Genomic DNA, 6,166 nt, shown 5'->3' with positions numbered 1-6,166 from the left:
GTTATTGAGATAATAATTAGTTTGTCCTTAATGTTAACCCTTTATAGATGGATGGAGGGACCAGAGGTCACTGTTTTATGAGCACCTGCTGTGTTTCACTGATTAAAATGTTAGCTTAATATATGTGGTGTTAATTACTGTGTGGTCCTTCACCTCCTTTATTTTCATGAGATAAATGTTACATCCAGCTGCTCTCCCTCTGATTCTAAGTGCTGTAAACATTACAGGTAGAGCTTTAGAAAGCAGTCTTTTATTTTGAAAGATTTAAGTTAACGTGATGGCATCACACTGCTGTTCTGAACTTGTGTATAGTGTTAGTATCCATATTATAAGTGTTAGTAAGAACAACAAGTTTTGCTCTGAAGGTCAGTTTATCTATTCAAACTAGATGTAATGTGTCCTTTCATTTCCTGTTTATACTGTCAAAATAAATAAAGCCTATTACAGCGCTGTGTGCATGGGGAAGAACATTTGATGTTCTGATATTATAGGATACCTGTCCAATGCTTTCTGCATTTCAGAATAAATGTGCTATGTTTTAAATCTTTATTGTTTCAGCAAAATTTCACAATTGGAGAAATAAATAAAAACAATATTTGATATTTATTTTTCATTTTATATGTTTTTTTTTCATCTTGATCAGAGTTCTATGTAATAGCGGAACCTCACTACGGTGGCTGGGAAGTGCAAATCACATTTACAACATCAACAACAAAAAAACACTTTTACATTAAAAAAAAAAACAAATAAAAAAATTGACAACAAAATAACATTTCAGAAAACACTTTTACATAAAAAAACAAATAAAAAAATTGACAACAAAATAACATTTCCGAAAACACTTTTACATAAAAAAAAAAAAATTGACAATAAAATAACATTTCAGAAAACACTTTTACATAAAAAAAACAAATAAAAAAATTGACAACAAAATAACATTTCAGAAAACACTTTTACTTAAAAAAAACAAATAAAAAAATTGACAACAAAATAACATTTCCGAAAACACTTTTACATAAAAAAAAAAAAAAAATTGACAATAAAATAACATTTCAGAAAACACTTTTACATAAAAAAAACAAATAAAAAAAATTGACAACAAAATAACATTTCCGAAAACACTTTTACATAAAAAAAAAAAAATTGACAATAAAATAACATTTCTGAAAACACTTTTACATAAAAAAAATAAAAAAAATTGACAACAAAATAACATTTCAGAAAACACTTTTAAATAAAAAAACAAATAAAAAAATTGACAATAAAATAACATTTCAGAAAACACTTTTACATAAAAAAACAAATAAAAAAATTGACAATAAAATAACATTTCAGAAAAAACTTGAACAAGTCCGCAACAAATTAACAAGTGGCTCTTGACGGAAAGGGATCGTCTGAAATACCGGAAGTGACTCAACGCCGCAATATATGGCGCCGCAATGCATTGTGGGAGCGCGGCGCCATACATCTGGGCCACGGATCAAAACAAACACACTGTGTTGGAAGGACGGTTGCTAGAAACATGCTAAAAAGCAGTTTAAAAGAAAAAGGACGGTACAGAGACAGATTGCATCCGGATGCAAAGAGATGGTACTTGCAGAAAATAGCGTCCACTGGAAATGTGGACCCGTATGAAATACGGCCGTGAAGTAGAAACCCTGAAGACCAACCGCTATTGACCTAGCCTGATATATTTTCGTACCTTGTCTGTGGAGTCAGCGCTTACAAGGTGAACCAGTTGCGCAATTATAAATCTCTGGAGGGACACATCCAATTCACCAAAGATTGGGTAGAAGATTTGTGAGTACATCGTCATTCAAACAAAGGTAAGTCAGCTCGAGTACTGTAAGTAAAATGCGTTTGATTTTCCCCCAAACATTCAAATTAGTGCAAGCATAAATTCATTCATGAGGGGCAAATTACAGTGAGAACATGTGGAGGCTCTGTTAGAGGGAAAACCTAGGCTACGTTCACACTGTATGCGAAAGCGCATCAAATCTGACTTTTTTGACCCTATACGACCCATATCCGATCATGGTATGACAGTGTAAACGGCACAAATCCGATATTTTCAAATCCGATCTGGGTCACTTTCGTATGTGGTACTGAATCCGATACATATCTGATGTTTTAGAAAGCGACTGCTGTTTGAATGGTCATGTCGCATTAAATCCGTCTTTTAAGTCACTGACACAAAACAGACGCCAATTATCAGCGCCCGAGAAGACATCTTGAACGCTTCCTGTCCATCCCGTGTAGATGTTAGTGAAACTGTTGGAAAGACAGCGTGAACATTTTATTTGTACTGTATAATCTGCAGATTCTGACAGAAATCCCCAACTATCCTTTGAAGCACCGCTCCTCTAAAACAGCAATAAGGATCATTATTAGTCCATATGTAAATAACAAAATAACTTAAAGCAAAATTGGGAAACGTAAAGTCCGAAACAAGCCTTTATATTAAGGTCCATCAGTCAAACAATACTGTTTGGTCTGTAGTGATGTGTCGGTCGCGAACAAAACGGCTCTTAGAGCCGCATCTTTGACGTGAACGACGCGAGCCGGCTCCTTATCGCAAGCCGTGGGTTTTGTTTTGTTTTTTCTCTCACCCTCTCTCTCGCACTTTTTTCCGCTTCACTCCGCACGCGAGCCTTGTGCTTTGCGCTGGGCAGAAGGGGGAGGGGCGGTAGTTACACTCTCAGTAGCACAGGAACAGAGCGGGAGGGAGAGAGAGAGAAAGAGAGCCAGGGACAACAACGTCACATTAGAAAGGTATAGTAATCATCCACAACTATTTTCAGTTGTGGATGATAAAGGATTCAGAAAGTTTATTCATGCAGGCCCATATGACAGAGAATGTGCATCTTCTTTTAATTTATATTTAATTGTGTTGTGGTTTGCAGTGTTTTGTGTTGTTTCATTTTAAATTTGTTTAAAAGGAAAAAGCTGAAAATTTAAATAGTTAAAAGTTGAACTGTGACTAGTTGGTTTTTGTATTATATCATTTATTTATTACATTTTATGTAAGTATATTTATGGTGGCCCCTAGAGACAAAGCACGTACAAACTTCAAAACACGTAAAAACCCCAAAACACGTACAAAACACAACAGAAGTGCTCCAGGATGCTAGGCGCAGTGTTGAGCTTTTGTTACCTAGTGGCTACACAAGCCAGGAAGTACCAACGACTGGATTTGGTGTGTGGTAGTAACAGGTAAGTGAAGTTTTTTTTTTTTTTTTTTTTAACTATTTGAATATATATGAGTGCTTGTGTATAAATACACAAACCATACACATATGCTTTCAATTGTGTAATTTAAGTGATCTGGGTAGCTCTGTGTTGGAAGTTCAGTTAACTCTAGGAATGTGTTTTGGAATTTGTACGTGCTTTTTGGAGTTTGTACGTGCTTTGTCTCTAGGGGCCACCGCATATATTTATATATAAATAAAACCACTTTTTTTTTTACATTAGTAATTCCTTTTGTGCATAATTTTATATTATTGTTAATAATAAATTAAAGCAACAAAACAACCTGAAGAGCCGGCTCGGAGCCGAAAGAGCCGGCTCTTTTTAGGGAGTCGAGCCGAAAGAGCCGATTCTCTAAAAAGAGCCGAAAATCCCATCACTATTGGTCTGGGTCTGAACAGAGCGCGTTGTGTGTGACGTCTTCTTTTGCGCATGCGGCCGCTTTGAGGGTTCACACAGGAGTGCGTTTGCTGTCACATTTTATTTGTAGTGTGAACAAGCAGACAAAAAGATCAGATTTAAATCAAAAAATCGGAATTGAGCATTAAGACCTGCAGTGTGAACGTAGCCATAGTGAGTTCAGTGCATTGATGTGACATTGTCCTGAAGGATTTAGTTATTCTCAGTGGTTAAAAAAATTGCAATTATTTATTCATATTTATTAGAAATAATCCTAATTATACATCTTGCTTCCATGTTTGTGTGCTGTACCACTAAAAATACATTTTTTTTTAGTTTTATACATTGATTAAAGACCTGCAGAATCTCCTTATCATATTTAGCTGTCCATAATTGTCACCTAAAGTCGAACTTTATGCTTTCTCCATCTTGAAAGTGATTACATCCTTGCATTACATACTTTAGGTTCATTTTCTGCAGGCAGATTTGGAATATAACATGCAGCGTTCTATAGATGGATACATAAAAAAATGAAAAATTACATGTATGTGCTAACTTTCTAAACACTTTGTTACATTTATGATAAATGGATTTGAAAGTAGATAAAACACATTTATGTCGGCCTTGGCTCATTAAAGTCCTTGTCTTTAAATTAACTTTGTATGTTTCAGGTACTGCACTCTCAAAGACTGAATGAACCAGCATTGCAGCCATGGGTCATAGTGAGCATCACAGGGAAGGTTGAAGCCGCCCACTGCACCTGTATGGCCAGAGTCGTGGAGACCTGCATCCATGTCGCTGCTCTTCTCTTTAATGTAGAAGCAACAGTGCGGATCTGTGGCACAAGGACTGTTACAGATGAACCTGCATACTGGGTTTTGCCTGGTAATATGACCAAGATACAGCCAGAGGTTGGCCATAAGATGGACTTCTCCTCTTCAGCTGCCCAAAAAACGGCTCTGGATCAAAACATAAACAGACCATCCGCATTGAAAGGTAAAAGGAGCCGTCCTCAAAAAAGAAAAATCCCACCTGCTACTGTGGAGGAGTTGTCACTGTTATTGGATACTTTGCTGGAACACAGTAAAGCTGTGGGTCGTGGGAATGACCCATAATGTTTTATCTAGAGGTCTAGATTTATGCCTGAAGTCCACTGCCATGTAAATAATTTGCATTTACTGAATATGTACTGACTGAGTACCACTGCTCAAAAGTTGAATAAAGAAACAAACTAATTTTTGCCTCTTTTTTTTTAAAATTCAAACCACTTTATAGAACATCACATCAGTTACAATGTAGAATCCATGTCATTTATAGTTTATAAAAAACAAAATGTTTACACAAAATCATGACAGCATTTACACGATATCACCCACTACTAACACTACCTAATTTACTGTATCTTTTGAAAAATTACTGCTATTTATACAGCACAAGACTTAAGAATATTTAACAGGAGCAAGTTTCATTTTTCCCTGGTTTTACTACCACACTGTTCACCAAAACGCAGCAAACCTTCACCATCTTATCCAGAAGGGTCACCTCTTCACCCTCACATGGAATAAGTAATCTGATTGGCATGGTGGTATGTTTGAAGCAGGGATTTCGGAGTGGCCCTTGTGTAGCGCTGGAACCCAGTCACGATGTGTTTCATCCATTTCATAGGCTGGTTTGCCTGCAATAATGCCAAATAATTAGCAACTCTATAACTAGAACGTAGTTCTGCAAAATCACTCATTAGGATGTTTTTTCTAATTTGCTATGACATCAGAGTGCATCGAAAATAAAACTAATAGGCTATAAAGGGTGATATGAACATATCTAGAGCTTACCGGAATGAAAATGTCTGGAGCACACCAACAGATATTTGGAGATGTAAGAGAACTGGATATCAGCTCGTCTCACAGCTGCTATCCAGACTAGACGCCTTCTTTTGGTAACATCCGATACATGAGCTGCCTCATGTTGCTTCCAGGTGGGGAAAGAATGAAAAGATAAACCATTTTCAAACTTATTCCCTTGCCGGTCGTGTGTACAACCGACCGCACAGCAAGTACGAACCATAGCTGGTGTTATACGTGTTTCACTCCTCTTTCGCTAGCGCTTTGTTTGGCCCAGAAACATGGCGCCTCAACCAAAAATCATGGCCACGCCCCCTCTCGTGACATCACGCTCCAAAGCCCTATTAGGCTAATCGTTGAGTCACTTCCGGTATTTCAGACAATCCCTTTCCGTCAAGAGCCAGTTGTTAATTTGTTGCGGACTTGTTAAAGTGTTTTCTGAAATGTTATTTTGTTGTCAATTTTTTTTTTTATGTAAAAGTGTTTTCGGAAATGTTATTTTGTTGTTGATGTTGTAAATGTGATTTGCACTTCCCAGCCACCGTACCTCCCACATGAATATGATTTAGAACTGATTTTGTTATTATTAGCATACTGGATCTTCTGGTAATTTTATAAACAAGAAGCTGTTTCAGGGACATTAAGAAAAAAAAACATTTGTATGTTGTACTTTTGTTGAA

This window comes from Pelmatolapia mariae, linkage group LG4, assembly GCF_036321145.2.
Source record: "Pelmatolapia mariae isolate MD_Pm_ZW linkage group LG4, Pm_UMD_F_2, whole genome shotgun sequence".
Taxonomy (NCBI): domain Eukaryota; kingdom Metazoa; phylum Chordata; class Actinopteri; order Cichliformes; family Cichlidae; genus Pelmatolapia; species Pelmatolapia mariae.
This window is presented reverse-complemented; position numbering follows the sequence as displayed.